At 47.9% G+C, this 13527-nt stretch overlaps 1 protein-coding gene across 2 annotated transcripts in view; it reads right to left on the bottom strand.

The window, feature by feature from the left end:
* LOC125465965 (cAMP-specific 3',5'-cyclic phosphodiesterase 4C-like) overlaps positions 1-3395 on the bottom strand; it is a 340991-nt gene extending 337596 nt beyond the window's left edge. For both annotated transcript variants that reach the window (XM_059638435.1, XM_059638436.1), the window contains exon 1: positions 3218-3395. The gene's annotated coding sequence lies outside the window, so the exon portion shown is untranslated. The remainder of the gene's footprint in view (positions 1-3217) is intronic.
* Positions 3396-13527: the final 10132 nt, after the last annotated feature.

Below are 13527 nucleotides of genomic sequence, written 5' to 3'. Positions count from 1 at the left end.
AGACCCTTCCTCAGAAGGGCTCGGCTGCTGTGTTCATCCAGCTCTACACCTTGTCATCTCAGGTTCCCCAGCCTCTGCAGTTCCTACTATCTCGAAAGTAAACTGTCTTTTCCAAGTAAATGCTAACATCAGACATTTAATGCTTAATGTTCTAGCAGTTAAACATTTCCGTTCGTGCCTCAGCGAATCGGCTGCTGAAACCCTCGTGTATGTCTTTTGTTACACCATGATTCAACCATTCCAATGTCAGTTTGAAGTCATCCATGACTAAGATGCCCATTTTCTTCATGGCAGCCAGGTACATTTATCTACTGCCCCTGACGGTATTGCGTTACATTGGCTCCTCCTTAAGCAATACCAACATCTGGAATTCCCATCTACGTTATCAAATCCGTCTGTGAACCCACCCCTCCCTGACATCATCTCCAACACTACAATACTCGGAATAACTGTGCTCCTCTAATTCCAGCCTCTTTAACTTCCCAGGCTTCCAGCTCTACACTCCAGCTGCCAACACCTAATCTCGGGATAACAAGGTGTAGAGCTCGATGAACACAGCAGGCCAAGCAGCATCAGAGGAGCAGGAAAGCTGACGTTTTGGGCCTAGACCCTTCTTCAGAAATGGGGGAGGGGAAGGGGATTCAGAAATAAATAGGGAGAGAGGGGGATAGAAGGTGGATAGAGGAGGAGATAGGTGGAGAGGAGACAGACCGGTCAAAGAGGCGGGGATGGAGCCAGTAAAGGTGAGTGTAGGTGGGGAGGTAGGGAGGGGATAGGTCAGTCTGGGGAGGACAGACAGGTCAAGGGGGCAGGATGAGATTAGTAGATAGGAGATGGGGGTGGGCCTTGAGGTGGGAGGAGGGGATAGGTGGGAGGAAGGACAGCTTAGGGACGTGGGGACGAGCTGGGCTGGTTTTGGGATGCATTGGGGGGAGGGGAGATTTTGAAGCTTGTGAAGTCCACATTGATACCATTGGGCTGCAGGGTTCCCAAGCGGAGTATGAGTTGCTGTTCCTGCAACCTTCGGGTGGCATCATTATGGCACTGCAGGAGGCCCAGGACGGACACGTTGTCTAAGGAATGGGAGGGGGAGTTGAAATGGTTCACGACTGGGAGGTGCAGTTGTTTAGTGCAAGCCGAGCGTAGGTGTTTTGCAAAGCAGTCCCCAAGCCTCCGCTTGTTTTCCCCGATGTAGAGGAGGCCACAACGGGAACAGCGGATACAGTATCCCACATTAGCAGATCTCTGTGACTCCCTTGTCCGCTCCACACTCCCCTTCAGCCCCACCACACCTGGCTCACAAGCTTCAAAATCTCCCTTCCACCTACCGCATCCCAAAACCAGCCCAGCTCGTCGCCACGTCCCTAAGCTGTCCTTCCTCTCACCCATTCCCTCCTCCCACTTCAAGCCCCACCCCCATCTCCTACCTACTAACCTCATCCCGCCCCCTTGACCTGTCCGTCCTCCACGGACTGACCTATCCCCTCCCTACCTCCCCACCTACACTCACCTTTACTGGCTCCATCCCTGCCTCTTTGACCGGTCTGTCTTCTCTCCACCTATCTTCTCCTCTATCCATCTTCGATCTGCCTCCCCCTCTCTCCCTATTTATTTCAGACCCCCTTTCCCCTCCCCCATTTCTGAAGAAGGGTCTAGGCCCAAAAGGTCAGCTTTCCTGCTCCTATGATGCTGCTTGGCCTGCTGTGTTCATCCAGCTCTGCACCTTGTTATCTCAGATTCTCCAGCATCTGCAGTTCCTACTATCTCTGAACCTAATCTTGGGAATCCCCTCCTCTAACCTCTCTCCCTCTTCCCTCCTTAAAACCTACCAACCTTTCAACAAGCCCTTTTGGCCACCTGTCCTGGTATCTCATCATGTGATCCAGTGTAATATTTCCCTTCACAAAGGTCCTGTAAAGCACTTTTTGATTTTCTATGGACTAAAAGTAGTATGTAAAGTTTTTTTATTATTATCTAGAGTTCCAAGTAGAAGAACACTCAATATAACCAAAGAAAATTTATAGCAGAGTGAGGACCATTCAGCCCAACTGGGACAGGCCAGTGTTTCTGCTTCTCTTAAACTGCCTTACAATCTCTTTAACCTCATCTCATCTCTTTATCCTTCTACTCCTCTCTCTCTCTCTCTCTCTCTCTCTCTCTCTCATGTATCTATCCAGCTTCCTCACCAATGTATTGGTACTAATCACCTTTCATGCAAGTTCCACGTTCTCACTGCTATTTGGGTAGACAATTCACCTGAATTCACAATTGGTTATGTCAGTAACAGTCTCATACTGTTGGCTCCTAGCTCTGGTCACCCCACACAGGTGGAAACACTTCCTCTACATCACCCTGAAAAATCACTTTCATTACCGCCTCGAGCTCTAACAGGTCACTGCTCGAGCTTCCTTTATCTCTTGATGGTCATAAACTCACAGCTTACTCATGTCAGTTGAAATGAATAAAAGTGGGAAGAACTGTGGATGTTGGGAATCAGAAACAAAAGCAGAAATTGCTGGGAAAAGCCTCAGCAGGTCTGGCAGCATCTATGAAGAGAAATCAGAGTTAACGTTTCAGGTCCCTTAATTGAATCATATAAAATAATCAGAGGGTTAGATAGGGTGGATAGGGAGAGCCTTTTTCCTAGGATGGTGATGGCAAGCACGAGGGGGCATAGCTTTAAATTGAGTGGTGAAAGATGTAGGACAGATGTCAGAGGTAGTTTCTTTACTCAGAGAGTAGTAAGGGAATGGAACGCTTTGCCTGCAACGGTAGTAGATTCGCCAACTTTAGGTACATTTAAGTCGTCATTGGATAAGCATATGGACGTACATGGAATAGTGTAGGTTAGATGGGCTTGAGATCGGTATGACAGGTCGGCACAACATCGAGGGCCGAAGGGCCTGTACTGTGCTGTAATGTTCTATGTTCTATGTCCCCACTGACCCTTAGAACAGATGCTGCCAGGCCTGCTGAGCTTTTCCAGCAATTTCTGTATTTGTGTGAGCTGGTGAATCTTCCTTGTTCCACAGTTTCTCCAGTAAGATTTTATCCTTTGTATGGACACCAGGTCTGGTAATTCATAAATGTCCTTTCACAAAGAAATGAACTTCAGTAAATTACCATGAGACCAAATACAGCGCTGCATACCACATCAGCTAACACTGAAGGAGCTTATGAGTTAAAAAGTTTTTACAAGTTAATGATATTTTCCTACCAGTCTGGTCGCTCGGATTGTTTGAAGAGTTTACTGATAACACACCGTTTTCTCCTGAGAATGAGAACCCTCCCAAGTTTTAAATGCTCTGTTTCTCTTTTCCCAGCTTCTACCTTCTCTGTGACTCACACTGAAACTCAGTTTTCTACGATGAGGATCTTCAGCCAGCAAGTCAGAGCCTGGTCTGACTTTGTGGTTCACCAGCTTTCTAATTGTTGACATTGAGATCTTCCCCGCCCCCAGAGCCTGACAGATCTGAATGTGTGCACCAATGTAATCCCATTCGACTGCAAGTGCTCGATAATTACACAGTATCAGCAACACCGAGTTAACTGTTTCTGAGTCGCCACTTTGCAAAATGTCTTTAACCAAAGGACAATGGAAAACATTCCAGGCGGGTTTATCAGCTGGGATTTACTTTTCCTGCTTGCAGATCAAGATTAGCAGCGGCAGACACTGCTGCACAGTGCACACCCCCTTCCAACAACTGAAGGATAAAACAATTCCTCACTAAACAGATGTTGGTGTTGCTGGCTGGGCCAATACTTATTGCCCATCTCTAGTTGCCCTTGAGAGGGTGGTACTGAGCTGCCTTCTTGAACTGCTGAAGTCCCTATGCTATAGATAGACCCACTCTGCCCTTAGGGAAGGAATGCCAGGACTTTTACCCAGCGACAGTGAATGAACGGCAATATATCTCCCTTGGTGAGTGACTCAGAAAGGAACCTGCAGTTGGTGGTGCTCTCATGTATCTGTTGCCCTTGTCCTTCTGCATGGAGAAAGTCACGGACAGAACTAGAATTTGCTGGAAAAGCTCAGCAGATCCTGCAGCATCTGTGAAGAGAAATCCGAATTAATGTTTCAGGTCCGGTGACCTTTCCTCAGCACAGTCATGGGTTTGAAAGGCGATAACGTTCTGACAAGGTAGGTGTGGTGTTTCCCTTTGTGGGAGAGTCTAGGACCAGAGGGCAACACCTCTGAATAAAGGGCTGTCCAGTTAGGAGAGAGATGAGCGGAAGTCTCTCTCTCTCTATCTCTCTCTCTCTCTCTCTCTCTCTCTCTCAGGGGGCAGTGAATCAGAGGGGAATTGTTTGCCACACAAGACTGTCGAGGCTGGGTCACTAACTATATTCAAGGCTGAGACAGACAGATTTTTAATCAGTACAGGAAATCAAGGGTTAAGGGGAAAAGGCAGGAAAATGGAGTTGGGGATTATCAGATCGGCCATGATCTCATTGAGAGATGGAGCAGACTCAATGGGCTGAATCGCCTAGTTCTGCTCCCAGATTTAATCGAGTATCATTGAAGGCATCAGCCGGAGCAGAACCCACAGGGATTAATAGGAACAGACAAGACTGTTGTACCAGAAGTGCTTGCGTCCTGGTCATGGTTGTGTCTTTGGAAGTCCATGTTCCTGAAATGGCTGTGAGAAAGAAAAGGAAAACTCATTATTTGTAACAGCAAGTATATCTGCATCAGAATGTCCAGGAACCTACAGCCAATCAATACCTCTCAAAAGTGTATGCAGTGTTGTCATCCAGCAAAATGCATCAATTAATTGGTGCACAGGAAGTTCCCACAAATAGCGTTTGTGCAAATGGCTTAATGGTCTGTTTTCACTGGTGTGGGTTGAGGGATTCTCCTAGGACGTGTACAGTGGGAAGAACTCAGCGCCCTCTTCAAGATGAACAGCCTGGTGGCTCAGTGGTTAGCTCAGCTGCCTCCCAGCATCAGGGACCCGGGTTCAATTACATCCTTAAGTGGCTGTCTGAGTGCAGTTTGCACATTCTCCCCATAGCTGCATGGGTTTTCTCTGGGTGCTCCAGTTTCCTCTCGCAGTGCAAAGATTGCAGGTGAGGTGGATTAGCCATGGAAAATGCAGGGTTATAGGGACACGGTGGAGGGGGTGGGTCAGTGTGGAATGCTTTTTGCTGAGTCAGTGTGATTCAATGGGCCATATGGCCTCCTCCTGTATTGCAGGATTCTATGATTCAAGTGGCCATGGCCCTCCTTTCTGCAGGAGGGTCACAGGGTCAGTGGTGAGGGAGCGCCACACTGTCGGAGGGTCAGTGCTGAGGGGGCGCCGCACTGTCGGAGGGTCAGTGCTGAGGGAGCGCCGCACTGTCAGAGGGTCAGTGCTGAGGGAGTGCCACGCTGTCGGAGGGTCAGTGCTGAGGGAGCGCCGCACTGTCAGAGGGTCAGTGCTGAGGGAGTGCCACGCTGTCGGAGGGTCAGTGCTGAGGGGGCGCCGCACTGTCGGAGGGTCAGTGCTGAGGGGGCGCAGCACTGTCAGAGGGTCAGTGCTGAGGGAGTGCCACGCTGTCGGAGGGTCAGTGCTGAGGGAGTGCCACACTGTTGGAGGGTCAGTGCTGAGGGAGTGCCACACTGTCGGATGGTCAGTGCTGAGGGAGTGCCACACTGTCGGAGGGTCAGTGCTGAGGGGGCGCCGCACTGTCGGAAGTGCAGTGCTGAGGGGGCACTGCACTGTCGGAGGGTCAGTGCTGAGGGGCCGCCGCACTGTCGGAGGGTCAGTGCTGAGGGAGCGCCACACTGTCAGAGGGTCAGTACTGAGGGAGCACCACACTATCGGAGGGTCAGTGCTGAGGGAGTGGGCACTGTTGGAGGGTCAGTACTAAGGGAGTGCTGCACTACTGGAGAGTCAGTACTGAGGCAATGCTACACTTTATTCTTCAATAGTATAACTTATTCGCTGTAAGACACATTTGGACAATCTGATGTGATGAGAGATATTTTAGAAATTCCATCTGTTTCCTGTATCCTCTCAACTTTCCCTGTTCTAAGGTTTACTTGAGCAGTTCAAAACTAACAGAGCCACAAAATCCTGTGAATGCTTTAAATCTGAAGTAAAATAGAAAATGATGGAAATGCTCCATGAGACTGACGGAACGTAAATCAGTGGCAATGCCGGAGGAGAATGAAATTTTGTTGGGAGTTCCTGTACCTCTCTTTTTGTTTCCAGATAGCTTTCCTGACCTGCTGGGTATTTTTAAAAGTTTCTCTTTTTATTACAGGAGACCACAGAAACTGAGCTAAACTGTTTGAATTATATCGGAACGTTTATATATCAAGGGTCTTGGTGCAAAATGTGTCCCAGGCTGTTATACATTTCAGCTGTTTAAAGACAGTTTAATCCATCCTTTGACAATTCAATGGATTCTGTTCGATTCCCTTAGTGCTGTTATGGACATGCTCCAGTCTGTCTCATTGTCCCTGATCCGGCTCCATGAACTAGTTACAACGCTGAAGAATAACAAGACTCCCTCATGGATTAAAGCTATCACAATTTAAAGAGAGGGAATGGAAAACTGGCAGAGGATCACACATCAACCAGCTGTACAGACTGAGCTTCATGTCTCCTCCCTGAAGCTCTCACTATTCTTACACAGATTTCGCTTACTTTGCAGTGCGTTGTCCCAATGTATCAACGAAATGTTGGGAACCAAACAGGTCATGGGGGAGGATGAGGAATTTCAGGATATGGGGAGATTGTCGGCAATTCAACGGGATTGAGGGTTAGGAGGAGATGGTAGGATTGAGTGGGATCGGGGGATATGGGGAGAATGTGGGTGGGATTGAGGGACGTGGGAAGAATGTAGCTGAGAGTGGGTGAGTGATATTGATTGATGTAATGAGGGGGGGGAATGTGGGAACGAAGGATTTGAGGAGGATTTGTGTGAGTAGATGTGGTTCAGGAACATGGCGAGGAGACAATACAGTTAGCAGTGGACCACAGGCACAGTATTACACAATGTTGTGAGATTGTGAATAGCACTCAATAAACGCAAGACAATCTTTCAGTTTTTTTTGAGGCATTTGATATTTTATAGTTTTCCATTCCCTCTCTTTAAAGAGTATCTGGAAGGGAAATGAAGTCAAAATCTGAGTTTAAAAATATCTGACCATAGCTTCACCACTTCCTCTCCAATTAACTTTTCATGATCAACAACTGATTAAATCTTCTGTTTTTTAAAAAAAATTTTCACATGCTTTGGGTGTTGCAGCCTGGGACAAAATGTATTGCCCTTTCCTAATAACCTTTGAGAAAGTAGTGGTGAGCTGCTTTCTTTGAGCCACTGCATCTCATGGGCTATAGACAGACCCTCAATGCCATTACAGAGGGAATTCCAGGATTTTACCCAGCGACACCGAAGGAACAGCAATATATTTCCAAGTCAGGAAGGTGAGGGGCTCGGAGGGGAGCTTGCAGAGAATGTGTTCCCATGTATCTGCTGCCCTTGTCCTTCTAGACGGAAGTGGTCGTGGCTTTGGAAGATGCTCTCTAAGGAGCTTTGGTGAATTTCTGCAGTGCATCTTGCAGGTGGTACACACTGCTGCTACGGAGCGTCGGTGGAGGGAGTGGGATATTTGCCAGTGTGGTGCCAATCAAGCAGCTGCTTTCTCCGAGACAGTGTCAAGCTCCTTGAGTGTTGTTGGAGCTGCTTTCATCCAGACATTGGGCAGTATTCCATCACACTCCTGAGTCATGCCTTGTTGATAATGTATAGTCAGGAGGTGAGTTACTAGCTGCAGGATTCCTGCCCCTAACCTGCTCTTAGAGACTCAAAATTCATACATCTGGTCTAACTCAGATTCTGGCAAAGATAACCATTAAGTTGCAGTCGAGGTAATGCCAGTGAATGTCAAGAGAGAGGTAGTTGGATTTTCTCTTCTGAGGGTATCTTAGAATCCTTACAGCGTGGAAACAAGTCCACACTGACTCTCACAGCATCCCACCAAGACCCATCCCCCTGTAACCCACCTAATCTACACACCCCTGAACACTACAGGCAATTTAGCACGGCTGATCTACCTAACCTGCACATCTTTGGACTGTGGGAGGAAACCGGAGCACCCGGAGGAAACCCACACAGACACGGGGAGAACGTGCAAACTCCACACAGACACCCGAGGGTGGAATCGAACCCTGGTCCCTGTTGCTGAGGGGTAGCAGGGCTAACCACCGAGCCACCATGCTACCCCTTGTTGAAGATGATACTTATTTGCCACTTATGTGGCATGAATATTTCTTGCCACTTAACAGCTCACACCTGGTCTGAGATGAGCGAACTACAAGAACCATGACTGTTTTCCCGTGAGCCGGGTATGACTCCAGCCAACAGAGAGCTTGCCCTGATACTCATTGACTCCAGTTTTGCAGAGGTTCCTTGATGCCACACTCGGTCGAATGCAGCCTTGACATCAAGGGCTGTCACTCTCACCTCACGTCTGGAATTCAGCTCTCTTGTCCATGTTTGAACCAAGGCTGCAATGGGGTCAGGAGCTGAGTGGCCCTGACGGAACCTAAATTGGACATTACTGAGCAGGTGCTGTTTGATAGCACTGTTAGTGATACCTTCCATCACTTTCCTGATGATCGAGAGGAGACTGATGGGCGGTAATTGGCTGGGTTGAATTATCCTACGTTCTGTGCACAGGACATTCATGGGCAATTTTCCATATTGTCAGGTTGATGGCAGAGTCATAGCTTTATTGGAACATCTGGGCTGTGGGTAGGATAATTCTGGAGCACGTCTTCATGTTGTCAAGACCCATAGCCTTCACAGTATGTAGTGTTTTCTGCCATTCATTGATATCACATGGAATGAATCAAATTGGCTGAAGACAGGTATCTGTGATGCTGGGAACCATTGGAGGAAGCTGAGGTGGATCATTAATTCGGCACTTCTTGCTGAAGATTGCTGCAAATACTTTGTCTTTTGCACTGATATGACACACTCTTCCATTGTTGAAGATGAGGACATCTATGGATGCCGCTCTTTCAGCAAATGTCCGCCACCAGTCTTGATTATTGACCATGGGATTGCTAAGCCCCATCTATTGCAAGCTCCTTATGCTGTTTGGCACACACAGATTCCTACGTTGCTGCTTTACCAGGTTGTCACCTCATTTCCAGGCATACCTGGGTCTTCTCCTGACATACAATCTCCATTGAACCATGGTTGAATCCCTGGCTTGTAGGAAATCATAGAATGTGGGATATGCCAGACCACGAAATTACAAGGCACAGTGCCTCATCAATGCCCAGGCTTTAGCTGCTAGATCTGTGCGAAGTCTGGCCCATTGAGCACAGTGATAGTGCCACACAGCACGATGGAGGTTAATCTCAATGTGAAGGCAGGATCTTGCCTCTACGCAGACTGTGTGGTGGTCAATCCTACGGACAATGTCAGGGTCAGGTTCATGCATCACAGGCAGGTTGGTAAGGATGAGCTTGAGTATGTTTTTCTCTCTTGTTGGCTCCCTCACCACCTGCTGTCCACCCAGTCCAGCAGCGATGTCCTTTAGGACTCAGCACAGCTCATTCAGCAGTGCTGCTGCTGAGCTACTCTTGGTGGCGTTAAATTGAAAGGACCTCACCCTGAGTTCATTATGTACCCTTGTTAACCTCAGTGCTTCCTCCCAGTGATGTTGGTGAGATATGGAGTCAATTTGGATGAGTTCCAGGTAACTCCCTCCTAACACTGTGCTGGGTCTGTCCTGATAGCGGGACAAGAACTGAAAAGTGAAGCTCTCTCTACACTGTCTCCATCAAACATTCCCTGGCTGGGGGCATCACAGGTTTAGGAACAGAGTAAAGCTCCCTTTACTCTTTTTAGTGGAAAGTAAAGTTCTCTCTACAGTGCCCCCATCAAATACTCCGAAGACAGGGCAGCACAGGGTTAGATACAGAGTAGAGCTCTCTCCACACTGTCCCTATCACACAATCCTAGGAAAGGCACAGAATGGGTTTAGGTACAGAGTAAAGCTCCCTCTACACTGCCCTCATAAAACACTCCTGGGACAGTCTAGGGTTAGATGAAGCTCTCTCTGCACTGCCCCCATCAAACACCCCCAGAAAAGTGACAACTTGGCGTTACATACACAGTAAAACTTCCTCTACACTATTACCATCAAACATTTCCAAGACAAGGACAGCATGGGGTTAGATAGATTAAAATTCCCTCTAAACCACCCCCATCAAATTCTCCCTGGACAGGGTTAGCACCCTTGACAGAGTCCCCACCAAATTTTCCCAGGATGTGTGCTAGCACCTTACAATCAGGATATATATTACAATCATGATTTCTTATCATTAAGACTCATTCTGGGCATGTAGATTCCACTCATTTTGAAAAACAGCAAGTGCTTTACCAGAGATAGTGGGACCTGCCGAGGCTGGAGAATCTGAGATAACAAGGTGTGGAGCTGGATGAACACAGCAGGCCAAGCAGCATCAGAAGTGCAGGAAAGCTGATGTTTCGGGTCTGGACCCTTCTTCAGAAATGGGGGAGGGGAAGGGGGTTCTGAAATAAATAGGGAGAAAGGGGGAGGCGGATAGAAGATGGATAAAGGAGAAGATAGGTGGAGAGGAGACAGGCAGGTCAAAGAGGTGGGGATGGAGCCAGTAAAGGTGAGTGTAGGTGGGGAGGTAGGGAGTCGATAGGTCAGTCCAGGGAGGACAAACAGGTCAAGGGGGCGGCATGAGGCTGGTAGGTAGGAAATGGGGATGGGGCTTGAGGTGGAAGGGGAGGATAGGAGAGAGGCGGGGACGAGCTGGGCTGGTTTTGGGATGCAGTAGGGGGAGGGGAGATTTTGAAGCTTCTGAAGTCCAAATTGATACCATTGGGCTGCAGGGTTCCCAAGTGGAATATGAGTTGCTGTTCCTGCAACCTTCGGGTGGCATCATTGTGGCACTGCAGGAGGCCCAGGATGAACATGTCGTCCAAGGAGTAGGAGGTGGAGTTAAAATGGTTCGCAACTGAGAGGTGTAGTTGTTTGGTGCGAACTGAGCGGAGGTGTTCGGCAAAGTGGTCCTCAAGCCTCCAGAGGCCTGCTGTGTTCATCCAGTTCTACACCTTGTTGTCTCAAGTGCTTTACCAATCTGCCTGTGATGCATGAACCTGACCCCAAGATTGTCGTTAAGATCGACCACCAAACAGTACGCGTAGAGGCAAGGTCCTGCCTTCACATTGAGAACAGTCAATAAAACTTGCTGTGATCTGCACGACGCTGTCAGTGGCTCACCTGCAGTGTTCCAGAGTGTTGAATTACACAGAAAGGAGCGAGGTATTCAGACCAACCCATCTGTGCTGGTGTTTACACCCATATAGGTTAAGGTCAGCGAAAGGCCACCTTGGCCCTGAAGCTGGGGCCATTCAGAAAGATCCGGGCTGATCTGACTACCCCAGATTTTCACATCTCGGCTCAAACCCTGCTCCCGTAACTTTTCACCCCCCCACCCCGCACCTACTTAACAAGATTCCTGATGTCTTTACTACAAAAGTTTCAAGGACTCTGCTTCCACCACATTTTCAGGAAAAGAGTTCTAAAGACCGTCTTTCTCTGTAAGAAAATAAACTCTCCCGATCCCTCTCTGAAATGGGTGCCCTCTGACATTTTAAGCAGTAACCCCTGAGTTCCAAATTCTCCCATGAGAGGAATCATCCCTCAGGATCTTACACGTTTCAATCATGCCATAGGATCCTAATGTGCAGAAAGAGACCACTCAGACTATCAAGTGTGCACCAATACTCCAAAGACCATCTCACCCAGACCAACCACATAACCTCATAACCCCTCATTGTTCATGGCCAATCCACCCAGCCTGCACATCTTTAGACTGTGGGAGGAAACTGAAGCACCTGGATGAAACCCACACAGACACGGGGAGAATGTGCAAACTCCTCACAGACAGTCATCCAAGGCTAAGGATTGAACCCTGGTCCCTAGTGCTGGGAGGTAGCAGAGCTATCGACTGAGCCACCGCACCACCCAGTTGCCTGTTCCTCTACGAAAGTGCAGTGGAAATATATCGCCAATCATTCACTGTCACTGAGTCAAATCTTAGGACTCCAACCCTAATGGCATTCTGGGTCTACCTCCAGTACATGGGCTGCAGCTCACCATCACCTTCTCAAGGGGCAACAAATGCTGGTCCAGCCAGCAATGGCCACCTCCTGTGAATGAGTAAAAGAAGTGAGACAAGCTGAGTCAGGCCTTTCTTCCAGGGATCAGTCTGTGTAAACGTTCTCTGAAATGAGTCCAACACATTTACATCCATCCTAAAATAAGGAGACCAATACTGTGCATAGTTCGTACACCACCCGACCTCCATTTATATATATATATATATCATTCAGCTCTCTTGGCTTTAGAAGAGAAGCTTTTATATTACTGAAATCCTCGGTATTAATTTCCCGCTGTACCTACACTGCATCAAACCCATAAAAAGATCTGACTGAAATTCTTCAAGTTAATCATTCTTAGATCAGAACTACCTGCTTACATTTACTCATCTCTGTCTCCAACACTGGCAGGGACAGAGATTTGACCTTTCAAATCTTCCCCACCCTTGTTAGTCATTTTCTGCAATATCTTTGTTTGATACACACTGGAAAAACATTCTGGGAAATGCTTCCGCTCTTTCTTTTTGATTGTTTCGCTTAAATAACCAAACATTGTAAACCTGCTCACGGCAATTCCCTCCCTAACTGCATCATGGACTGCAGTGGTTCAAGAAGGAAGCGCACCTCCACCTTCTCACGGGCAATAAATGCTGGCTCAGCCAGAGACTCCCATACCCAGAATGTATTAAGGAAATAGGATTGGCCATTCAGCCCACTCCGCCAATCAGCTGGCTCATGGCTAATCAGCAACTGTAAACTCATTCTCCCATTTCCCTTGATAATGTCAATCTGTTTTATTCATTCACAGGGAGAGAAGTGTATTGACAGACAGTGGGAGAGCGAGAGAGAGAGAGCGAGAGATGTAGACTGGGGAAGGTACTCAGAGACGGGAGGAGGATTTTCAATGGGGCCAGGCTGGGGAATGGAGGAGACAGCAGCTCCTTTCGATGTAGTTAACTGTATTCCCTACTTATGATGCAGTCAGCAGCACAAAACCCACCATATTCCAGCTTCTTTCAGTTCCCAAGATCATGCTGGATGTAAAAGATTAACTCTATTTCTCACTCCACACTTGCTGAGTTTCTCCAGCATTCTGTTTTTATTTCAGATTTACAGCAAGTGCAATGTTTTCTTTCTATAAAGGTGCACAGGAGAAATTTGAGTAAAGGCGAAGCAAACAGGGTAGCTGGGACCACAGGGTACAAAGTGGTAGCTATTCTGGAAATTGATTATCTGGTTAGGCCACAGATGGAGTACTGTGCGGTTCTGGAATCCACGTTATCGGAGGGATGTGATTCTATTGGAGTGCTTTACCAGGATGCTGCCTGGGCTGGAGAGTTTCAATTATAAGCGATTGGACAGACCGGGGTTGTTTTCCTTGGA

Source organism: Stegostoma tigrinum, chromosome 30, assembly GCF_030684315.1.
Source record: "Stegostoma tigrinum isolate sSteTig4 chromosome 30, sSteTig4.hap1, whole genome shotgun sequence".
Lineage (NCBI taxonomy): Eukaryota > Metazoa > Chordata > Chondrichthyes > Orectolobiformes > Stegostomatidae > Stegostoma > Stegostoma tigrinum.
Note: the sequence above shows the minus strand (reverse complement) of the source record. Positions and strands in the feature narration are given on the sequence as shown.